Source organism: Colletes latitarsis, unplaced genomic scaffold (genome assembly GCF_051014445.1).
Source record: "Colletes latitarsis isolate SP2378_abdomen unplaced genomic scaffold, iyColLati1 scaffold0023, whole genome shotgun sequence".
NCBI classification, from domain to species: Eukaryota; Metazoa; Arthropoda; class Insecta; order Hymenoptera; family Colletidae; genus Colletes; species Colletes latitarsis.
Genome location: NW_027488373.1, coordinates 8,516,466 through 8,527,152, shown reverse-complemented (window position 1 = coordinate 8,527,152; position 10,687 = coordinate 8,516,466).

Sequence of the window (10,687 nt, the reverse complement as noted above, 5' to 3'; positions counted from 1 at the left end):
TTTCTGGATTGCATCACGTAGTAATGAAGTACAACACTGAAACAGTCAATTAAACCTGGTTTCCATCAATATCTTAGAGGATAACGCATGTTAGGTCTGGGATAGGTCTGGGATTAGCCCTCATCAGACTCATACTTTCGCACACTTCACATACTCGTTGAACAGATCCTGTGTTATTTTTTGGTTTGGATCACATAGTAATGTGGTACCACACTGAAACAATCGATTAAACCAGGTTTCGATCAATATTTTTGAGGATAACGCATGTTAGGTCTAAGTTAGGCCTGGGATTTTCAATCATCAGGCTCATACTTTCGCATTCTTCACATACTTGTTGAACGGATCCTGGGCTATTTCTGGATTGTATCACGTAGTAATGTGGGACCACACTGAAACAGTCAATTAAACCTGGTTTCGATCAATATTTTAGAGAATAATTCATGTTAGGTCTAGGTTAGGTCTGGGATTTGCTCTCATCAGGCTCATTCTTTCGCATATTTCTCATACTTGATGGCTAGATCCTGGGCTTTTTGTGGATTGCATCACGTAGTAATGAAGTACAACACGGAAACAGTCAATTAAACCTGGTTTCCATCAATATCTTAGAGGACAACGCAAGTTAGGTCTGGGATATGTCTGGGATTTGCCCTCATCAGGCTCATACTTTCGCGTTTTTCACATACTTGTTGAACAGATCCTGGGTTTTTTCTGGTTTGGATCACGTAGTAATGTGGGACCACACTGAAACAGTCAATTAAACCTGGTTTCGATCAATATTTTAGAGAATAATTCATGTTAGGTCTAGGTTAGGTCTGAGATTTGCTCTCATCAGGCTCATTCTTTCGCATATTTCTCATACTTGATGGCTTGATCCTGGGCTTTTTCTGGATTGCATCACGTAGTAATGAAGTACCACACTGAAGCAGTCCATTAGACCTGCTTCCGATCAATATTTTAGAGGATAACGCATGTTAGGACTGGGTTAGGTCTAGGATTTGCCCTCATCAGGCTCATACTTTCGCATATTTCTCATACTTCATGGCTGGATCCTGGGCTACTTCTGGATTGGATCACGTAGTAATGTGGTACCACACTGAAACAGTCAATTAAACCTTGTTTCCATCAATATTATTGAGGATAACGCATGTTAGATCTAGGTTAGGCCTGGGATTTTCACTCATCAGACTCATACTTTCGCATTCTTCACATACTTGTTGAACGGATCTTGGGTTTTTTTTGTTGTGGATAACGTAGTAATGAGGCACCACACTGAAACAATCAATTAAACCTGATCTTGATAAATATTTTAGAGGATAACGCATGTTAGGTCTGGGTTAGGTCTAGGATTTGCCCTCATCAGGCTCATACTTTCGCATATTTCTCATACTTCATGGCTGGATCCTGGGCTTTCTCTGGATTGCATCACGTAGTAAAGAAGTACAACACTGAAACAGTCAATTAAACCTGGTTTCCATCAATATTTTAGAGGACAACGCATGTTAGGTCTAGGTTAGGCCTGGGATTTGTTCTCATCAGGGTCATACTTTCGCATTCTTCACATACTTGTTGTACGGATCCTGGGTTTTTTCTGGTTTGGATCACGTAGTAATGTGGGACCACTCTGAAACAGTCAACTAAACCTGGTTTCGATCAATATATTAGAGAATAATTCATGTTAGGTCTAGGTTAGGTCTGGGATTTGCTCTCGTCAGGCTCATTCTTTCGCATATTTCTCATACTTGATGGCTAGATCCTGGGTTTTTTCTGGTTTGGATCACGTAGTAATGTGGTACCACACTGAAACAGTCCATTAAACCTGGTTTCGATCAATATTTTTGAGAATAATTCATGTTAGGTCTATGTTAGGTCTAGAATTTGCCCTCATCAGACTCATACTTTCGCATTCTTCACATACTTGTTGAACGGATCCTGGGCTATTTCTGGATTGTATCACGTAGTAATGTGGTACCACACAGAAACAGTCAATTAAACCTGGTTTCGATCAATATTTTAGAGGATAACGCAAGTTAGGTCTGGGATTGGTCTGGGATTTGACCTCATCAGACTCATACTTTCGCACACTTCACATACTCGTTGAACAGATCCTGGGTTATTTTCTGGTTTGGATCACATAGTAATGTGGTACCACACTGAAACAGTCGATTAAACCAGGTTTCGATCAATATTTTTGAGGATAACGCATGTTAGGTCTAGGTTAGGCCTGGGATTTTCACTCATCAGGCTCATACTTTCGCATTCTTCACATACTTGTTGAACGGATCCTGGGTTTTTTCTGGTTTGGATCACGTAGTAATGTGGGACCACACTGAAACAGTCAATTAAACCTGGTTTCGATCAATATTTTAGAGAATAATTCATGTTAGGTCTAGGTTAGGTCTGAGATTTGCTCTCATCAGGCTCATTCTTTCGCATATTTCTCATACTTGATGGCTTGATCCTGGGCTTTTTCTGGATTGCATCACGTAGTAATGAAGTACCACACTGAAGCAGTCCATTAGACCTGCTTCCGATCAATATTTTAGAGGATAACGCATGTTAGGACTGGGTTAGGTCTAGGATTTGCCCTCATCAGGCTCATACTTTCGCATATTTCTCATACTTCATGGCTAGATCCTGGGCTTTTTCTGGATTGCATCACGTAGTAATGAAGTACAACACTGAAACAGTCAATTAAACCTGGTTTCCATCAATATCTTAGAGGATAACGCATGTTAGGTCTGGGATAGGTCTGGGATTAGCCCTCATCAGACTCATACTTTCGCACACTTCACATACTCGTTGAACAGATCCTGTGTTATTTTTTGGTTTGGATCACATAGTAATGTGGTACCACACTGAAACAATCGATTAAACCAGGTTTCGATCAATATTTTTGAGGATAACGCATGCTAGGTCTAAGTTAGGCCTGGGATTTTCACTCATCAGGCTCATACTTTCGCATTCTTCACATACTTGTTGAACGGATCCTGGGTTTTTTCAGGTTTGGATCACGTAGTAATGTGGGACCACACTGAAACAGTCAATTAAACCTGGTTTCGATCAATATTTTAGAGAATAATTCATGTTAGGTCTAGGTTAGGTCTGAGATTTGCTCTCATCAGGCTCATTCTTTCGCATATTTCTCATACTTGATGGCTTGATCCTGGGCTTTTTCTGGATTGCATCACGTAGTAATGAAGTACCACACTGAAGCAGTCCATTAGACCTGCTTCCGATCAATATTTTAGAGGATAACGCATGTTAGGACTGGGTTAGGTCTAGGATTTGCCCTCATCAGGCTCATACTTTCGCATATTTCTCATACTTCATGGCTGGATCCTGGGCTACTTCTGGATTGGATCACGTAGTAATGTGGTACCACACTGAAACAGTCAATTAAACCTCGTTTCCATCAATATTATTGAGGATAACGCATGTTAGATCTAGGTTAGGCCTGGGATTTTCACTCATCAGACTCATACTTTCGCATTCTTCACATACTTGTTGAACGGATCTTGGGTTTTTTTTGTTGTGGATAACGTAGTAATGAGGCACCACACTGAAACAATCAATTAAACCTGGTTTCGATCAATATTTTAGAGGATAACGCATGTTAGGTCTGGGATAGGTCTGGGATTTGCCCTCATCAGACTCAAACTTTCGCACACTTCACATACTCGTTGAACAGATCCTGGGCTGTTTCTGGATTGTATCACGTAGTAATGTGGTACCACGCTGAAACAGTCAATTAAACCTGGTTTCGATCAATATTTTAGAGGATAACGCAAGTTAGGTCTGGCATAGGTCTGGGATTCGCCCTCATCAGACTCATACTTTAACGATTTTCACATACTTGTTGAACTGATCCTGGGCTTTTTCTGGTTTGGATCACGTAGTAATGTGGTACCACACTGAAACAGTCAATTAAACCTGGTTTCGATCAATATTTTAGAGAATAATTCATGTTAGGTCTAGGTTAGGTCTGGGATTTGCTTTCATCAGGCTCATACTTTCGCACACTTCACATACTCGTTTGACAGATCCTGGGTTATTTTCTGGTTTGGATCGCATAGTAATGTGGTACCACACTGAAACAGTCGATTAAACCAGGATTCGATCAATATTTTTGAGGATAACGCATGTTAGGTCTAGGTTAGGCCTGGGATTTTAACACATCAGACTCATACTTTCGCATTCTTCACATACTTGTTGAACGGATCCTGGGCTATTTCTGGATTGGATCACGTAGTAATGTGGTACCACACTGAAACAATCAATTAATCCTGGTCTTGATAAATATTTTAGAGGATAACGCAAGTTAGGTCTGGGATAGGTCTGGGATTTGCCCTCATCAGGCTCATACTTTCGCGTTTTTCACATACTTGTTAAACAGATCCTGGGTTTTTTCTGGTTTGGATCACGTAGTAGAGTGGTACCACACTGAAACAGTCGATTAAACCTGGTTTCGATCAATATCTTAGAGGATAACGGATGCTAGGTCTGGGTTAGGTCTAGGAGTTGCCCTCATCAGGCTCATACTTTCGCATATTTCTCATACTTCATGGCTGGATCCTGGGCTACTTCTGGATTGGATCACGTAGTAATGTGGTACCACACTGAAACAGTCAATTAAACCTCGTTTCCATCAATATTATTGAGGATAACGCATGTTAGATCTAGGTTAGGCCTGGGATTTTCACTCATCAGACTCATACTTTCGCATTCTTCACATACTTGTTGAACGGATCTTGGGTTTTTTTTGGTGTGGATAACGTAGTAATGAGGCACCACACTGAAACAATCAATTAAACCTGATCTTGATAAATATTTTAGAGGATAACGCATGTTAGGTCTGGGTTAGGTCTAGGATTTGCCCTCATCAGGCTCATACTTTCGCATTCTTCACATACTTGTTGAACGGATCCTGGGCTATTTCTGGTTTGCATCACGTAGTAATGAAGTACAACACTGAAACAGTCAATTAAACCTGGTTTCCATCAATATTTTAGAGGACAACGCATGTTAGGTCTAGGTTAGGCCTGGGATTTGTTCTCATCAGGGTCATACTTTCGCATTCTTCACATACTTGTTGAACGGATCCTGGGTTTTTTCTGGTTTGGATCACGTAGTAATGTGGGACCACTCTGAAACTGTCAACTAAACCTGGTTTCGATCAATATATTAGAGAATAATTCATGTTATGTCTAGGTTAGGTCTGGGATTTGCTCTCATCAGGCTCATTCTTTCGCATATTTCTCATACTTGATGGCTAGATCCTGGGTTTTTTCTGGTTTGGATCACGTAGTAGTGTGGTACCACACTGAAACAGTCCATTAAACCTGGTTTGGATCAATATTTTAGAGGATAACGCATGTTAGGTCTAGGTGAGGTCGGGGATTTTCACTCATCAGACTCATACTTTCGCATTCTTCACATACTTGTTGAACGGATCCTGGGTTTTTTCTGGTTTGGATCACGTAGTAGTGTGGTACCACACTGAAACAGTCCATTGCTTGCGATGAATATTTTAGAGGATAACGCATGTTAGGACTGGGTTAGGTCTAGGATTTGCCCTCATCAGGCTCATACTTTCGCATATTTCTCATACTAGATGGCTAGTTCCTGGGCTTTTTCTGGATTGCATCACGTAGTAATGTGGTACCACACTGAAACATTCAACTAAACCTGGTCTTGATAAATATTTTAGAGGATAACGCATGTTAGGTCTAGGTTAGGTCAGGGATTTTCACTCATCAGACTCATACTTTCGCATTCTTCACATACTTGTTGAACGGATCCTGGGTTTTTTCTGGTTTGGATCACGTAGTAATGTGGTACCACACTGAAACAGTCGATTAAACCTGGTTTCGATCAGTATTTTAGAGGATAACGCAACATAAGTCTGGGATAGGTCTGAGATTTGACCTCATCAGACTCATACTTTCGCGTTTTTCACCTACTTGTTGAACAGATCCTGGGTTTTTTCTGGTTTGGATCACGTAGTAGTGTGGTACCACACTGAAACAGTCCATTAAACCTGCTTGCGATGAATATTTTAGAGGATAACGCATGTTAGGACTGGGTTAGGTCTAGGATTTGCCCTCATCAGGCTCATTCTTTCGCATATTTCTCAAACTTGATGGCTAGATCCTGGGCTTTTTCTGGATTGCATCACGTAGTAATGTGGTACCAGACTGAAACATTCAATTAAGCCTGGTCTTGATAAATATTTTAGAGGATAACGCACGTTAGGTCTAGGTTAGGTCGGGGATTTTCACTCATCAGACTCATACTTTCGCATTCTTCACATACTTGTTGAACGGATCCTGGGCTATTTCTGGATTGTATCACGTAGTAATGTGGTACCACACAGAAACAGTCAATTAAACCTGGTTTCGATCAATATTTTAGAGGATAACGCAAGTTAGGTCTGGGATTGGTCTGGGATTTGACCTCATCAGACTCATACTTTCGCACACTTCACATACTCGTTGAACAGATCCTGGGTTATTTTCTGGTTTGGATCACATAGTAATGTGGTACCACACTGAAACAGTCGATTAAACCAGGTTTCGATCAATATTTTTGAGGATAACGCATGTTAGGTCTAGGTTAGGCCTGGGATTTTCACTCATCAGGCTCATACTTTCGCATTCTTCACATACTTGTTGAACGGATCCTGGGTTTTTTCTGGTTTGGATCACGTAGTAATGTGGGACCACACTGAAACAGTTAATTAAACCTGGTTTCGATCAATATTTTAGAGAATAATGCATGTTAGGTCTAGGTTAGGTCTGAGATTTGCTCTCATCAGGCTCATTCTTTCGCATATTTCTCATACTTGATGGCTTGATCCTGGGCTTTTTCTGGATTGCATCACGTAGTAATGTGGTACCACACTGAAACATTCAACTAAACCTGGTCTTGATAAATATTTTAGAGGATAACGCATGTTAGGTCTAGGTTAGGTCAGGGATTTTCACTCATCAGACTCATACTTTCGCATTCTTCACATACTTGTTGAACGGATCCTGGGTTTTTTCTGGTTTGGATCACGTAGTAATGTGGGACCACACTGAAGCAGTCAATTAAACCTGGTTTCGATCAATATTTTAGAGAATAATTCATGTTAGGTCTAGGTTAGGTCTGGGATTTGCTCTCATCAGGCTCATTCTTTCGCATATTTCTCATACTTGATGGCTAGATCCTGGGCTTTTTGTGGATTGCATCACGTAGTAATGAAGTACAACACGGAAACAGTCAATTAAACCTGGTTTCCATCAATATCTTAGAGGACAACGCAAGTTAGGTCTGGGATATGTCTGGGATTTGCCCTCATCAGGCTCATACTTTCGCGTTTTTCACATACTTGTTGAACAGATCCTGGGTTTTTTCTGGTTTGGATCACGTAGTAATGTGGGACCACACTGAAACAGTCAATTAAACATGGTTTCGATCAATATTTTAGAGAATAATTCATGTTAGGTCTAGGTTAGGTCTGAGATTTGCTCTCATCAGGCTCATTCTTTCGCATATTTCTCATACTTGATGGCTTGATCCTGGGCTTTTTCTGGATTGCATCACGTAGTAATGAAGTACCACACTGAAGCAGTCCATTAGACCTGCTTCCGATCAATATTTTAGAGGATAACGCATGTTAGGACTGGGTTAGGTCTAGGATTTGCCCTCATCAGGCTCATACTTTCGCATATTTCTCATACTACATGGCTGGATCCTGGGCTACTTCTGGATTGGATCACGTAGTAATGTGGTACCACACTGAAACAGTCAATTAAAGCTCGTTTCCATCAATATTATTGAGGATAACGCATGTTAGATCTAGGTTAGGCCTGGGATTTTCACTCATCAGACTCATACTTTCGCATTCTTCACATACTTGTTGAACGGATCTTGGGTTTTTTTTGTTGTGGATAACGTAGTAATGAGGCACCACACTGAAACAATCAATTAAACCTGATCTTGATAAATATTTTAGAGGATAACGCATGTTAGGTCTGGGTTAGGTCTAGGATTTGCCCTCATCAGGCTCATACTTTCGCATATTTCTCATACTTCATGGCTGGATCCTGGGCTTTCTCTGGATTGCATCACGTAGTAATGAAGTACAACACTGAAACAGTCAATTAAACCTGGTTTCGATCAATATATTAGAGAATAATTCATGTTAGGTCTAGGTTAGGTCTGGGATTTGCTCTCATCAGGCTCATTCTTTCGCATATTTCTCATACTTGATGGCTAGATCCTGGGCTGTTTCTGGATTGTATCACGTAGTAATGTGGTACCACGCTGAAACAGTCAATTAAACCTGGTTTCGATCAATATTTTACAGGATAACGCAAGTTAGGTCTGGCATAGGTCTGGGATTCGCCCTCATCAGACTCATACTTTCGCGATTTTCACATACTTGTTGAACTGATCCTGGGCTTTTTCTGGTTTGGATCACGTAGTAATGTGGTACCACACTGAAACAGTCAATTAAACCTGGTTTCGATCAATATTTTAGAGAATAATTCATGTTAGGTCTAGGTTAGGTCTGGGATTTGCTTTCATCAGGCTCATACTTTCGCACACTTCACATACTCGTTTGACAGATCCTGGGTTATTTTCTGGTTTGGATCGCATAGTAATGTGGTACCACACTGAAACAGTCGATTAAACCAGGATTCGATCAATATTTTTGAGGATAACGCATGTTAGGTCTAGGTTAGGCCTGGGATTTTAACACATCAGACTCATACTTTCGCATTCTTCACATACTTGTTGAACGGATCCTGGGCTATTTCTGGATTGGATCACGTAGTAATGTGGTACCACACTGAAACAATCAATTAATCCTGGTCTTGATAAATATTTTAGAGGATAACGCAAGTTAGGTCTGGGATAGGTCTGGGATTTGCCCTCATCAGGCTCATACTTTCGCGTTTTTCACATACTTGTTGAACAGATCCTGGGTTTTTTCTGGTTTGGATCACGTAGTAGAGTGGTACCACACTGAAACAGTCGATTAAACCTGGTTTCGATCAATATTTTAGAGGATAACGCATGCTAGGTCTGGGTTAGGTCTTGGAGTTGCCCTTATCAGGCTCATACTTTCGCATATTTCTCATACTTCATGGCTGGATCCTGGGCAACTTCTGGATTGGATCACGTAGTAATGTGGTACCACACTGAAACAGTCAATTAAACCTCGTTTCCATCAATATTATTGAGGATAACGCATGTTAGATCTAGGTTAGGCCTGGGATTTTCACTCATCAGACTCATACTTTCGCATTCTTCACATACTTGTTGAACGGATCTTGGGTTTTTTTTGGTGTGGATAACGTAGTAATGAGGCACCACACTGAAACAATCAATTAAACCTGATCTTGATTAATATTTTAGAGGATAACGCATGTTAGGTCTGGGTTAGGTCTAGGATTTGCCCTCATCAGGCTCATACTTTCGCATATTTCTCATACTTCATGGCTGGATCCTGGGCTTTCTCTGGATTGCATCACGTAGTAATGAAGTACAACACTGAAACAGTCAATGAAACCTGGTTTCCATCAATATGTTAGAGGACAACGCATGTTAGGTCTAGGTTAGGCCTGGGATTTGTTCTCATCAGGGTCATACTTTCGCATTCTTCACATACTTGTTGAACGGATCCTGGGTTTTTTCTGGTTTGGATCACGTAGTAATGTGGGACCACTCTGAAACAGTCAACTAAACCTGGTTTCGATCAATATATTAGAGAATAATTCATGTTAGGTCTAGGTTAGGTCTGGGATTTGCTCTCATCAGGCTCATTCATTCGCATATTTCTCATACTTGATGGCTAGATCCTGGGTTTTTTCTGGTTTGGATCACGTAGTAGTGTGGTAACACACTGAAACAGTCCATTAAACCTGGTTTGGATCAATATCTTAGAGGATAACGCATGTTAGGTCTAGGTGAGGTCGGGGATTTTCACTCATCAGACTCATACTTTCGCATTCTTCAGATACTTGTTGAACGGATCCTGGGTTTTTTCTGGTTTGGATCACGTAGTAACGTGGTACCACACTGAAACAGTCGATTAAACCTGGTTTCGATCAGTATTTTAGAGGATAACGCAACATAAGTCTGGGATAGGTCTGGGATTTGACCTCATCAGACTCATACTTTCGCACACTTCACATACTCGTTGAACAGATCCTGGGTTTTTTCTGGTTTGGATCACGTAGTAATGTGGTACCACACTAAAACAGTCGATGAAACCTAGTTTCGATCAATATTTTAGAGGATAACGCAAGTTAAGTCTGGGATTGGTCTGGGATTTTCACTCATCAGGCTCATACTTTCGCATTCTTCACATACTTGTTGAACGGATCCTGGGTTTCTTCTGGTTTGGATCACGTAGTAATGTGGGACCACACTGAAACAGTCAATTAAACCTGGTTTCGATCAATATTTTAGAGAATAATTCATGTTAGGTCTAGGTTAGGTCTGGGATTAGCTCTCATCAGGCTCATACTTTCGCACACTTCACATACTGGTTGAACGGATCCTGGGTTTTTTCTGGTTTGGATCACGTACTAGTGTGGTACCACACTGAAACAGTCCATTAAACCTGGGTTGGATCAATATTTTAGAGGATAACGCATGTTAGGTCTGGGATAGGTCTGGGATTTGCCCTCATCAG